Below are 13,736 nucleotides of genomic sequence, written 5' to 3' on the forward strand. Positions count from 1 at the left end.
TGGCGGGGGATGGAGGTTGGGGCCCTGGGTGGTGGCAAGGAGAAGGTTGGGTTGCATTTGGTTGGGTTGGGTTGGGTTGAGTCGGGTGGGGTTGGGTTGGAGAGCAGGTCTCCTGAGAAGAGACTCTGTTGCCCCTCCCCAGGGGAGGTTCCTCCAGTGTAAGAGTAGAGGGGGCTGTTGGGTTGTTGAGTTAGTATTAAGGAGGCTTAAGTATCCTCCAATAACCAGGGTTTCGAGGTTGGGTGAAGGTCCTGTGAAAGATGCACAGGGCAGGCTGAGAGGTCCGTGAGCAAGGTCAACCAAAGCGTTCATCCTTCTTGGAGAAGACAGTTACTTCAGTGGGTCTGGCCCATCGATGGAGTACCATGTTGCTGGGAAAATGAATGGAGAGGGTTGGTTGGTGCCCAAAGGGAATGTCTTGGGTGTGGGAATTGGACCATGACAACCCAGAACAGGGATTCAGGAGGTGGTTTCTGGCAAAATGGAAAAAAAAAACAACCCCCAAAATACCCCATACCAGTGCAAATAGTTGTTTTAGGTAAAGCCGGAATACTTGGTTTGGCCTGAAAGGTTTTTGTTTTTTATGTTTGGGGGTTGCCTAATTTTAACTAGATCTCTTCTTTTACACTGAGATCATTTTCTGAACTGAAAAAAATAGATCTGTTGGAATGAAAAAGTCAAAAAGATTCTTTTAGAAAATGCCCAAATACAACAATTCATCATGTGAGTGATGGAAGAAGAGGGTTTGACATCTTCAAAGCCTTCTCCCCTGCCCAACACACGTATTTCTTTATTTCTGTTTTTTCATTCCAAACAATTTCTCAACTTCACCCTGAGTTTCAGGATGATTCAGCCTTTTTGAATCGTCCAATTTTTTGTAAATCTACTATTCCTCCAAAACCAAGCAAACAAAATCCCCCTCAGCTCTTAGAAAGATGAGACAGACACAGTGAGCAGAGCACAGCGCAAGTCCCCTTACAGCCCCACAGCTGGTGCCTCCACACCAGGGTTGGAGCTGGCCATGCAAAGACACCCCGTGTTTTCTGGGCAATGGAGGCACTCCTGGATCATGGATGGAGGATAAAGGTTTTGCCCCACCTTGGAGATATTGTATTGCCCAGAGAGCAACTGTGACGTTTCAGGGAGTTGCTGTGATGTGGTTGTTTGCTCCTGCATCCTCTGGGGTCCAGAGATACGTCCCAGAAGGATGTCCTGGCCTCCAGGCTAAACTGCATGCCTGCACTCCCATTTTTCCCTCCCAAGCTTTGGAGCTTTCTCTCCCCTGGGAGCATGTCCTTGTGCTTTGCTGACCTGCCTGCATGGAGAGATGGAAAAGCAGAACTGCAGCGTCTTGGAGCCCTTGAGATTTTGTTGCCTGGTGGGTCAGGGTCGGAGCTGTTTGCGTAACGGGGTCTTTTCCATCATGCATCTTCCTGTAAGGATGTGGGATGCCCTTACCTACCAGGCGGTGCAGCAGGTTGGGTGTCCTGAGCTCTGCCCCACAGCAGGCTGACGTCTCCCTGTTCTCCTGCCCCACAGCAAGGAAGAAGCTGATCCAGCCTGGGGCTTTACTAGATTCATCTGGTGGATCCATCTCCTTGTTGCTCTGGTTTTCCTCATCTGAGGCAAATGATTCCCCCTGTGGGAATGGCTGGTGAGCCTGGGTGCAGGTAGGGGTTGGGAATTGAGCTGAACTCCTTGGGTGGAAGGGTGCTAACCCAGCTAAAGCCCTTTGCCGAACACTGGCTTTTCGTGACACTTGTGTGAGCTATTCCCCTGCAAAGGAGAGGGGGGATAACACCTCCCACCCCCTCTCCAGGGACATACCCCTTCTGCAAAGCTGCCCTGTGCCCTGCAGCAGCACAGGGTGGCCCTGGGAAGCCCTGGGACCTCGGTTGGATCCTCACCCCTCACTCGAGGGAGTAAAATGGGTCCCCTCGCTCGAGGGATCAGCGCAACGCCAACTCCTCCGCGCTCATACCGGGGTGAGCTGAAGCTAGGGTTGATTTGGGGTGAACTGCCACAAAGCCAGTGAGTCTGTGTCCAGCCTTGCCCATTGGGGTCTTTGGGTTTTAATGGTTTTAATGCATTTTGGGTTGGCCAGGGGTCTCTTTGCTCGTCCCTTCTTGCCTTTTAATAGACTGGATACCATGGCTTGTGGCTGGGGTTGGATCTCTCCTCCCAAGCAGGTTCATTTTGCAGGAGTGGCTGTTGAGTTGGCTTTCCTTGGCCATGCTGGAGCTATGAAAGGTGGGGATGCGCTGGAGTCCCCATCAGGGACCACAGCACGCAGAGGGGGCAGGCAGGTGAGGGACAAGGAGATGGGAGCTGCAATGAAGACAAGACCCACGGAAGGGGCCACCTTGGGACCAGTCGGCCTCAACCGGGGGAAAAACAAAGCAAAGCTGCTTTGGGTGGTTAGTGGGGAAAAAAATAATTCCTCTTGTTTTTTTTTCTTCTCCTTCATCCTCTCCTTTCTGCTTTCCTGCAGTGCTACAACAGCTGGTTTGAGGCAGGAGAAGGACAAGGTCTCGCCAGCGTCTGAGCCACGCTTCGCCCCAAACCTCCCACCCCTGCCATCAAGCCTGTGCTGAAGAAACCTTGGGAAATATCAGGTTTGCCATGCAGATGGGGTGACAGGGCTGGGGCGCTGCGGTGGCAGGGACAGCCCCGGGTGGTGGGGACAGCCCCAGGTGGAGGGGACAGCCCCGGTGACAGCCCTGGGAAGAGCAGGAGTGCAAAACCGTACGGTGGAGAGAGGGAGAAGGCGTCGCTGTGCTGTTAACAGAGAATTTAGGCGGTGAAACATAAACGGGACCTGGTGACTTGTGTGGGGAGCAGCGGCTGGACTGGGGCTTGGCCGTGAGGACTGTGGGAGGGAGGGTACAGGATGGGCCCCAGGTACCGCTTCCTGGTGACACCCCTCCGGCGGTCCCCGTCACCCCCGAGTCACATCCTGCTTGTGCTGGCTCGTGTCTCATCCTGCTGCCTGCAGTTTCTCAATCCCTTTGGCTCCTGCCAGCGTTTCCTGGCTGCTGAGGTTGCTGCGGGGCCCGCGGGGCAGGCAGGACCTGGGGGGGCTCCCAAGGCACCGGGGAATTCAGGATGGGGGAGCAAACAGGAGTGTCCTTGCTTGCCTAGGGGTGGTCAGACCGTGGCCCTGCTCCGGCTCCTGCCTGTGTCCTGCCATCACTTGCTTCATCCCCTGGCCGTCGGCTGTGTGGGGCCACAGGGGCTCTGGCTGTGCGTCTCCTGGTGTGCAGCGAGGGCTCGCAGGTCCCCCACACATCCATCCTGCTGCCTCGAGCCCCGGCAGCTGGGGCAGAAAGCCGAGGTGGGATTGAGCTGGATGCTCTTTCCCCTCCTCTCTCGTGCCCCGAGTCCCTGCACCGAGCAACGGCTCTGCAGGGATGGTTGCGAGAGCCGAGCTGGGGCTGCAGAAAGCGCTGCTCCTGCGGGGCTGTGTCGGTGAGGAGCCCAGCCTGACTCTGCAGTCCCAGGCTGAGCCATGCTCAGGTCCTGCAGAGAAAACAAACACTGAGCTCCATCCTGCCCTATTTTACAGCAGAACTGCCATTTAAGGGAGGATTTGGAGAGGAGACATCTTCCTCTTTCAGATTGCTTCTTGCCAGCGCAACCCCCCTCCCCTGGCGTACGCTGGACCCCACTCTACGGAGCATCCCAGCAGCTAAGGGGTCATCCTCTGGCTGCAGCTTTCCTGCTCTCTCTGGGTCCCTGCTTTGTTCCTGGTGCCCCTTCCTCCTCCCCAGCCCCATCTCCGGGGCGGCCGTGCCTACAGCTCGCCCGGCAGCAGGCTCCAGGAAAGGTAGAGTCCACCTCCGGGACTGTTTGTGCCCTGGCACTGGAGCGGCCAGGCTGAGCCAGCCAGCGCAGGGGGTTAGCGGCGGCCGAGCCCGTGCCTCTTGGCTCGGCTCAGTGCTGGGCTTCGGATTTCTGGCCTTGAAGTCCTTCTGCAATGGCCAGGAGATTTCAAGGGGAGTTTTTGGTGGAGCCCAGAGATGCTGCAATACACCAGCAAGCTGGAGCCTTGGGAGGGGCGGGGGTCAGCTCTTACCTCTGCCACAGTCTTTCTGGGGTAACTTTGGTCAAGGCTTTGTGCTTTGCTTGTCCTGCTGTAAAGCAGAGACACAGCTCCCACTCCTTCTGTGCTGCTAAATCTGCTTGCGCTCAGAGCCTGGCTGGCAAGGGGGGAGAGCGGAGGGGGTCCGCACAAACACCGGCTTTTTTAGCACCAGGGTTTAGCCTCGGGGGAGCTTTCTCCTCGCGTGGTTTTTACCCAGGCGTGACATTGCCTTTGCTCGCCGCTTCCTACCCACTGTGCTGAAGGAGAGGCTGAGTCCCGGCACTCGGCGGAGGGCTGCCAGCTCCTGCCAGAGCTGCACTGCAGCAGGGCTGAGCCGCGGCTCCCCACGCCCGGGGCTCTCCCTCCGCAGACCTTCGGGGCCATGGGGCTGAAGCTGCCGGTCCCACTGCGACCCCTGAGCAGCGTCGGGTGGGACCCCAGCTCCCACCCTCGCCCAGTGCTGAGGCCTGTGGCGAGTTGCAGGCTCGGGGGGCCGGTGCCCAGGGAGCGTCCGTGGCTGGAGGAGGAGCTCCCATGAGCCAAGCCACGGGGACCACGGCACCTGGGGTGCTGCATTTCGCCTTGCCTGGCCTACGGGATGGCCGGACACCTCCGAGGGAGTCCACGAGGGTTATTGCACCCGCGTGGGGCTTGGGGCTGGGACCGCCGCTCGCCATGGGGTGCTGGCACCATGCATCCCTCCTCCTCCATCACCCTCCGTCCAGCACCCGGGGGAGCGTGGCCAGGCAGGGACCCAGCCCAGGGCTCCCGGGTGATGGAGGAAGGGTCGCTCCTCTCCGGGGGAGGTCCGGGCTCTCCGCTCCTTCCCTCCAGGCCAGGCAACGGTTAAATTCCTTTCCAGCTGAGCTGGCAAGCAGAGCCCAAGCATATTAGTCAGATCCCTGTAGGGGGTGGGGAGGAGGAAGGAGAGAGCAGCGAGGAGGGGCCGGAGCAGAGCCGAGAGCTGAGCTATTCTCCGGGGCGCGAGTGCAGGGAGGCAGGCGCAGCAGGAGTTGCTGCTTCCCAGAAACTTGATTATTTTTAACCCAGGAAGAAGAAAGGAAGGAAGGGGGGGGCAAAAAAAAAAAAAAAAAAAAAAGAGGAGGGGGTAAATCTGGAGGAACTGGAAAACAGGCAGTTGGCATTTGCAGACAGCTTTGCAGAAGGGAGCGAAGGTGGGCGAGGGTCGTGGCGTGGCACAAGGATGCCAGCGCTGCCCCGTGTGCCTCCCCGCACGGCCCTGGCATGGTGGCGGGTTCAGGACGCAGAGCGGTGCCAGGCCCGGCTGGCGGTGCCCCTGCCATGGCCGCAGAGCCCAGGCTGCCCCGCGCCTTCGCCACCTCCGGCCTCTCCCGGCGCATGTCGGCGCTCCCCGGGCTGCGTGCCGGGGCAGCAGGATGTGGCCGGTTTCTCTCCCACCCACCCGCTTGGGCGCGTTCACCGGCAGTTGTGGCTTCCCGGATCCCTCCTCTCCCCTTCCTCTCCCCCCCTGCTTGGGACTGTGGCTGTTTCAGAGATCTGGGGGGAAGCAGGGGGCTCGGGGCGGGGGCTGATGCTGGGCAGATGTTGGTGGCTTCAAGGGTTGCTGGTGGGACCCCGCATCTCCACAGGGCTGGGACTCGCAGAGGCAGTGTGGGGAGCTGGGGCTCCCCAAATTGCTCTGGAAGGCAGGTCAGGCTGCCCGAGGGAGGGACGCTGGAGGTAGCATGGAGGAGAAGTCAAGGTCTTCCTTCTTGCATTGCCTCACCACGCTTCAGTGGGAGTCCAGCATCAGAGACTGCAGAGAGGCCTGATGGCATTCCCGCTGCGTTGTGCGGCTGGGTTTGATCTGTGGTACAAAGCCCTGGGGCGGTAGTTTCGAAGCCCTGCAGCTGGCAGATTTTTGGGGAGCTGCTTCCCCAGGCCCACGAGTCACGTCGCAAGTCTGGGCTCCTTGCGGTCCAGCCCTGGCTCAGGGCAGGCTGGCCAAAAGTTCCCTGTGAAGGTCAAACACTTTCTAGCCCAAGCTCACAAGGTGAAGACCTCCCACTGCTCATACCAGGTATTTATTTCACTGCAGCACCCACACTTGTCGGAAACTCCATGGCAGAAGCGTTACAAGCCCTGGGTGCAGGGCTTTGCTGGAGCAGCTGGGAGCTGGAGACCCTGTCCCCGAGATGCAGAAGCGATGCCGGCTGTGACGGCATGCAAGGAAGCCCAGCACCGCAGCGTTGGGAGCCAAGGGCACCACTGCAATGAGATGGTGACGGGAGACGTGAGCAACGGGCAGAGCCAGCACTTTCCTCCTCCGACCCTCACCCAGGGAACCCTGCGCTGGGAAACACCACCATCTCCACAGACACACCATGGCCAGCCAAGGTAAACTGAGGGGATGAGTCCCTCCCTGGGCAGGTTTTGCCATCCCAGTCCTTTGTGGGACTTCTGCTGTCATCTCCTCTGGTCTGCCACAGTGGCCAGATCCTGAGTGGGACTGATTTTATCCACACAGCAACATCAGTGCCATGTACCCAAGGGAGAAGCAGTCCTTGATTTAGCAGACATGACCAGACCTGGCCAGAAACTGGATCTTGTTCCCTGAAGGCAGAGAGAGGACAAGGACAAACAGCTCAGCTGAGCTAGTGTTGGGTCGAGCACCTCTCAAGCTGCATCCCACGCCGGCAGAGCATGCTGACTGCTTGGGTTTGCTACAAAAACCCCTTTTGACAGAGGTGCCTCTGCTCTGAGGGGTCCAAGTGGGGCTCGCCAAGGGTATTTGCCATGTTTTAGACCCCAGGACAATGTCACCCCACCCCAGCCGAGCAAGCTGGAGCTGGAGAGCTTCCCTGTCACCAGCCCGGATCACTAGTGAGGAAAACACGTCCAGCCTGCTGGGTATTCCCTCACGCCTCCTTTCCAAGAATTAAAAGTGCTAATTAAACCCGAGCTGCGCTCTGGTGTCTGGAGGGATTGGCTGCCTTTCCCAGCAGACCGGCCGTGGGTCTCTGCAGGGACGGTCCCCAGTGCCATCCAGCAGCAGAGAAGGTCCTTTGGCCGTGCTGCTCTTTGCACCCAAATTTTGAAGATGGGTGATGCGGCCCTGGAGCTGGGGATGTTCTCAAAGGGACTTATTTGCTGGGCAGCCCAACAGACAGCGGGGTGGGACCATCGCCACTCCCAAAACCATGGGCATGGTGGAGACAGGGCACACAAGCTCTCCTCCTGACCTCTTCCTCTCTGAGGTATTCGGAGCTGGCTCTCACCAGAGAGCCGGGGTGGGCACAGGGCGGGTGTTTCCAGCAGACGGCAGGAATTCCTGACTCTTGGCCAGTTCTGGGCGTTAATTCCCTCCCGGGAGGCTCAGCCGCATCCCAGACCTCCAAAGGCAGAAAAGCCCCTCAGAGGGCAAAGGGCCCAAGAGGGGAAAGGGTAACTCCTCCGATGGCGGTGGGGAGATGGGATGGAGGAGAGGAGGGATGATTTTTATTCCCGTGATTTTGCACAAGTGACCTCCCACCATTTCCTTAAACTCAAGGGAGCTAAAGAGCTGCTGGAGCAGCATGCATTGGGGTCCCCAAGCAGGGGGAAGGTGCCCAGCTCTATGGTTCACGTCCCTGCGGCTCGGAGGAGGCGTGCGCATCCCCCAGGCTCCATGGTGAGGCCAAGGTGTCTGTCTGGCCGTCCATCACTGGCCCAGGGAGCAGCTCTGTGGCTCCTTACAGCCGAATGCTGCCCGCTGAGGAAGCTGCCCCTTGGCCGGGCCACCTCCGACATCCCCGGGGGCCCTTTTCCCCCAGCCCTGTACCCTTTGCCCTGAGCCCCATAACCTGGGCTTACAGGGAGAGCTGAGCCTGGCGGCTGCACCCCAAAACCAGCCAACAACCCCGGGGCTGGTCTGGGAACCGCTCACACCCCGTGGCCACCTTGCTCCGCAGCAAACTCTTTGCTCCCCCCACTGCAAGGACACCTGGGGCTGGGGCTCGCCGGGGGCTGGGGACGATGGAGGGCCCTCCGAAGAGCCCCTTGTGCTGGAGGGAGACCAGCTCTCTGCTGGCAGGGTATTTTTTTTTCTTCCTCGCTCTTTGTTAAGCTCCCTTTCAGCTGAAATGGCAATGCCTGGGTGTTCTGAGCTGACAATAATTGCTGCAGTCTAGACACTGTCTGGTATGAGGCACGGGGAATCAAAGAGGCCCCTTCTCTCACTGCGACTTTCACACATGCTCCCTCGCTCCGGCTCCTTCCTTCTCCCTCTCCCATGTTCCCTTGGTCTTTGCCTTCTTTTTTTTTTTTTTCTTTTTCTTTTGCTCCCCTCTATCTGCCTCTCGCAGAGATGGAGGAGAAGCGTCAGCATCTTCCCCCCCACGCTCTCCCTCTCTGCCGTCTGTTCCTCTCTCCCGCTCCCCCTCTCCCTCGCTCGTTCCTTCTCTCATCTGTCTCCTCTCTCCTTCCTCCACTCTTACCTTTATGGTATTCCCTTCCTCCCAAAGTTAGCAGAGAAGCAGGAGGGGGGGGGCTGGCAGTGCTGGGGATTTAACTCCTTCCTCACCCTCTCACAGGCTCTCCTCCCCATCCCAGCGCCTTGCTGAGGGTCCGGGGTGCCCAGCTGCTTTGGGGCGCTGGGCTTCTCTCTGCTGCCCGAGCCCACACCGGGGCTGGGGCATCGGTCCTGCGAGAGGTTGAGGAGGTGTCTGTCGGGGTTGGTCTGGGTCGGATGCAGCCTGGTTGGGGTGAAGGAGACCAATGCGCCCTCCTTCCCAGGGCTCATCTTGGGTTGTCCCCTCCAGTGAACTCGGCACAAGGCGGGAGGTTGCTCTGGGGCTGTCCCGGCCACGTTCACCCTGGTGCTGTGGGCAGGAGGAGGGCAGTTTGCCTCTCCCACCTCCCACGGAGATTGCCTTTGCTCTCCCCTTGCCTTCCCCACACCACGGATGTCTCCCAGCCATGAGGGAACCCATCCTTGGGGATGTAGGTTGCTCCTTCCAGTGCTGTAGCAAACCAAGAGGAGATTTTTTTCCAGCCACTCACCCATCCCAGACCTCAGTGGAGATTGCCGTGCCGCTGGAAGGGGAGATTCATCTGAGCTCACACGTGGCTTGCAGCAATGCCGCTGCCTTGGGCTGAGCTCAGCCGCCCCGGCGCTGCCCCGTGCCTGCTGCGCGGGAGGCATTTCGATGGGATGCCATGCAGCCAGTTCCAATCACGCTCAGGAATTAGGCTTTTCCGCTATAATGCTATTAACAGATCATTTCTAGCTCAACCCTGGACTTCTATTAACCTCTGATCCCTGTGCGAAAGACCTTTTTTCTGTAAAGCCCAACAAAGAATGCCAAGTTTTGGTTAATGTGAGATCTAATCACAGAGGACAGACTATAAATGCTTTTACAAGTGGGGAAACTGAGGCAAGAGGCAGTGAGCCCACTGGGTTGGTCGGCTGAGGCCAAAGCTGCCGCAGGGCCACACGATTCCCTTCTGTGGGACCCAAATTTGGGGCCAGGAGTTTGCAAGCTATCAGAGCCGCTCGCTTGGCCGTCCATGGGCACAAGCGAGCAGCTCTCCCCACGACCTCCAGCGTCTCGGTGGCAGCTGTGCTGCTTGCTTACCACGGAAAAGTCACATTAGGAAAGTATGCGATGTATTTTTAACTGTCTAAAATGCAATTTAACAGCTGGAAAGGAGGAAAAAAGCCAGCCCCATGCAATCAGCCAGATCTCTGCTGTCCATAAGCAAGGGCTCGATGGACTCGAGGTTTTTTCAGTATGGTTGGGGACCTTGTTTGGGAAAAGGGCAGGAAACAACCTCATCCTTGAGACAGGCTGTCTCAAGGAAGGCAGCGAGTACAGGACAGAGGCCAGAGGACCCAGCAGCTCTTGGCGTGACACACTTGTCCCCAAAAGCCACCATGCTGCCCACATCTGTAGATGCTGAGCGCTGTGGCCAGATCTGATTCCCCAAAGAGCTGGGTGTCTTAGCTGTGCTTTGGCATTGGGATTTTTTGCATGCTCTGGCAACAGGGCTTGTAGCGGAGGTTTCTGGGAGCCAGGCTCTTCTAAACATCTGCTCTGCACTGGAGGCACTTAACACGGGACACATTTGCCCCCGCCGGCCCCAGTCCCAGGTTCCTGCCACGCTCCTGGAACTGGATTTGCTGTGGAGGTGGGTGCCCCCCACGCCGCCCTCCCAGCCAGCCCCCCAGCCCCTTGCGCTGTGTGCAGGGAGGGAGCTCAGTGGGGCAGCGGTGTGAGCGGGACGCAGCGTCCAGGGTCTGATGCATCACCTCCTGCCTTCCCTGCCCGCATCCCGGGGCAGTGGCTGTCTCCCGTGCACCGAGATCCTGCCACTGAGGGGTAGAAACGGCTGCTATTTGTGTTCCTCTCCATGCCATCCAGTCAGAGGTGCTCCTTCCACCACCAGTAACAGATCTCTAACGGGGCTGAATCCTAATGGGGACCCTCTGCGGGGTGGAGGCTCTTTGGATGACAGTAGCAGGACTTGCCTGGGGTGCTTGGGTTGGTTTGCTGCCTCCAAGCAGCTGGATGTTTCGGGAGCAAGTCTACTGCCATCATTGGTGTTCCCCCATCCTTCTCCTTGGAGGACTTCTCGCCACCACCACGGTCCCCAAGACTTAGAGGAAGAGAGCGAGACCCTATCTCCAGCCCTGTCCCAGGGGACACCCCCGTGGCGAGGCTCATGCGGGGAGCCGATTTTCACCGGAGCAGCTTTGGGGCTGGAAGCTGCCAGCAGCTGGTTCATATATTCAGGGCTTTGCACACACGCCGTAAAAATGAGCCATGGGACGGCCTGGCGGGGAGGGGGCTCGGCGGTGGGGGGCTCTGGCGAGCGCTCAGAGGGTGTAGGACCCGCTGATGCTCAGGGCTGCTGCCGTTTGCACACCTTTTGGGGGTGGGCGATGCAAAGTTGGATGGAGTCTCCTTGAGCTGAGGGGTATCTCACCGGGCAGAGCATCACTGGGCTTAGAAAGGGCTGACAGTGGGAGAGCAAGCAGAAACATAGGCATGGGGAAGGGAAACAACTTGCTGAAGGTCATCCCTGGGCCAGCGACAGAACCAGGAATAAAATCCAGGTGTGTCGAGCTGGTCCTTGGGTTGTATTCACACACGTGGTTGCATTAACACTGCTGTCCCCGGGGCAGGGAGCATTAACGGTAGAAATAGTTTCCCAAAGCCACCGGTGCCCTCCGGAGCCATGCCGCAGGCTGTGGGGCTGGTTTGCCTCTTAGAGAAGGAGAGGTCTGGATATTTGGGGTCCTTTTTTCCCTCGGAGCATCTTCCAAGACCCACTGGTGAATGCGGTTGGATGCTGGCTGATAAGGCCAAGCAGTTAAAAGCAGTGCCTTTATTTGGAAGCTTATCTCCAAATCCTAATGAAAACAGGCACAGAGGGAAGCTGGGGACAGCGGAGGGGGAGGACTCACACCCCAGCGCAGCAGGGACAGGGGCTGGGCGATGCTGACCTGGTGGGGTTTGGAGTCTGGCCGGCTTCAGCAGAGGGGGAGGGTGAGATTTAAAAGCTTTGGGGCAAAACCAAGGAACCAGGGCAAGACTGTTGGGGTCCCATGCCCAGGGAGAGAGAGCCTGCAGGGGCAGCTGCGGTCCCCCTCCGAGCACCCCGAATCTGGGAATCCTCCCTAGTTTTTTTTTAATTAGGGGCTCAATGAGAAAGAAAAACCTTGAAACCAAGGAAACGAGGGAGACAAAAAGGAAAATGTTGGCTCCTGCAAGGCAGAGCAGGCTGGCTTCAGCACCCTGGGGTGAGGGTGGGTGCTGCCCCTGCTGCCCTGAACCCTCCTCCGCGGCTGGGGGGGCAATAAGGTGACCAGGTTGAGATGCAATAAAAAAAACGAGAAGGTGAAAGGAAGGGTCTTGTGCAGGAAGGGACGAAGGGCTTCGCCCTGGAGGGTGCGGAGCTGCTCGGAAGGAGACTGCTTTGGTGCAGGAGGGATGATGGAGGAGGTGAGCAGAGGTTTTTAGGGGATGCCGTGGGGCAGAGAGCAGCTATGGTGGGCTCAGCGATCCCACAAGGAGCTGGACTTTCCAGACACTAAAATAATATTCCCAGACCAAAAGTTATGGGGTAGCGGGGCTGGGAAAACTGGGGATGAGACGTGGGCGTGTGTGTGGATGTAGTCGTGGCTGTGCCAAGTCCCCTAAATCACAGTGGTGCAGACCGAAGCTCCATCGAAGGAAATTCTTCCTTGCCAGATTTGGAAATTTCCCCCCAACGACCTCAGTTTTCCTCACCAAGCAGCAGAGACACAGGATCCTGATTACGGCAAGTGCAAAACCTTACCGGGGAGCCCGGCATCGCGAAGGAGGGGGTTCGCTGCCCTGCAGCCCATGGCAATGGGGGTGCATGAGCAGAGCCCTATTTTTCCCTGCATTGGGGCTGATCCGGAGCAGTGCTAAGGGTCTGGGGGTGTGCACTGCCATCGCCCCATCCCTCGCTCTTGTTCCCCCCATCCACAGCCAGCCGGGCCCAGCTCTGCTGTGCTGGGGGAGCGTAACTTGATATTTTCCTGCGCGTACCCCAGAGGGTTTTTTCCATTACACAGGCAGAGCAGAGCGAAGCTGCTTGCTCGCCCGCTCGCCCGGCTCCCCCGCCTGCAACCTCTGGCACCGCTTTTCCAGCGGCACATTGTGCAAATGTAACCTTTCAGCGAGCCACTCCTACGGCAGGAAGCCGGGGTGCTCCGCTCCTGCCAGGAACGCAGCCGGCGCGGAGCTGGAAGGCAGCCCGTTAATCAGAGCCGGCTGACAGCGAAGCACACATCCTGGGCAACAGATTTCTGCTCCCTCTCCCTCGCTCGCTCAGCCTCGCCTTCCCGCTCCCGCTCGCTTCGCCTCAGCTGCGCGGTCTGCCCTGCCATCCCACCTGCCTACCTCCCCATCCTCCTCCTCTTCCTCCCCAGGCACTCGCTTTCCCTCGCTGTGCCGAGTGAGAGCTGCCCATGCCGCTTGGCGTGAGGCTGGTTGGGGTCCCGGTGGGGACCCGGCACCCCCGGCATCCCCCGTGAGGAGGGGACCGGCTGCAGGGAGCAACGGCAGCGCTGCAACCACGCCACGGCGAAGCGTGCACCAGAGCATCCTGCACATTGCCGGCTGGCAACGCCATGCTCGGGGATGCCGTGCTGGCGGATGGGCTCTGTGTGTGGCTGTGGTGGGGGCTCACTGCTGAGCCCCCAGCCCTGCCAGGACCTTGTATGGGGTCCCCCCAGCAGCATCACCCAGCCGGGGGCTCCCCGCGACGCTGTGGTCATGGCTGTGCCCCCAGCGCCGGGTCACAGTCGTTTTTCCTCTCTTTTTGACCATGACAGCAGCGCTTTGAGGCAGCACCTTGCCCACCTCCTGCCTGCTATGAAAACCGAACGGGAGCTTTTATCTCTTGTGCGGGCAGCAAACACGTCGGAGGGGCTCACCTCCACTTGTGCCCACCTTTATCAGGGCACACCAGTGCATCCACACCAGCGGCCGCTGCCCCTCGGGAAGGATTTAGCCCTAGCTCATCTCCATGGGGCCGCAGCAGCTCTCGGCAGCACCCCAAGGCCCTGCGCCGTATCGCGGGTGCGCTGGCCCTGCCAGTCTCTCCTGGGAAGAGGGGCTGGCTGGGCGGGAGCTGGGCTGGCAGAGCTGGGGGCTGTGTCCCTGGCAAGGAGGACTGG

At 59.0% G+C, this 13,736-nt stretch overlaps 1 long non-coding RNA gene across 9 annotated transcripts in view; it reads left to right on the forward strand.

Annotated features, from left to right (window-relative positions):
- LOC148056234 (uncharacterized) overlaps positions 1 to 7,006 on the forward strand; it is a 111,994-nt gene extending 104,988 nt beyond the window's left edge. For 4 of the 9 annotated variants that reach the window (XR_015703729.1, XR_015703724.1, XR_015703732.1 and 1 more), the window contains 2 exons: positions 2,492 to 2,615; positions 6,144 to 7,006. This is a non-coding gene — a long non-coding RNA (uncharacterized LOC148056234). Of the gene's footprint in view, positions 1 to 1,539; positions 1,671 to 2,491; positions 2,616 to 6,143 lie in introns of all 9 variants that reach the window. The other 5 variants (XR_015703725.1, XR_015703730.1, XR_015703731.1 and 2 more) reach the window with 3 other exon arrangements.
- Positions 7,007 to 13,736: the final 6,730 nt, after the last annotated feature.

Source organism: Nipponia nippon, unplaced genomic scaffold, assembly GCF_047370975.1.
Source record: "Nipponia nippon isolate SJK-2023a ecotype South Korea unplaced genomic scaffold, ASM4737097v1 scaffold_16, whole genome shotgun sequence".
Classification (NCBI taxonomy): domain Eukaryota; kingdom Metazoa; phylum Chordata; class Aves; order Pelecaniformes; family Threskiornithidae; genus Nipponia; species Nipponia nippon.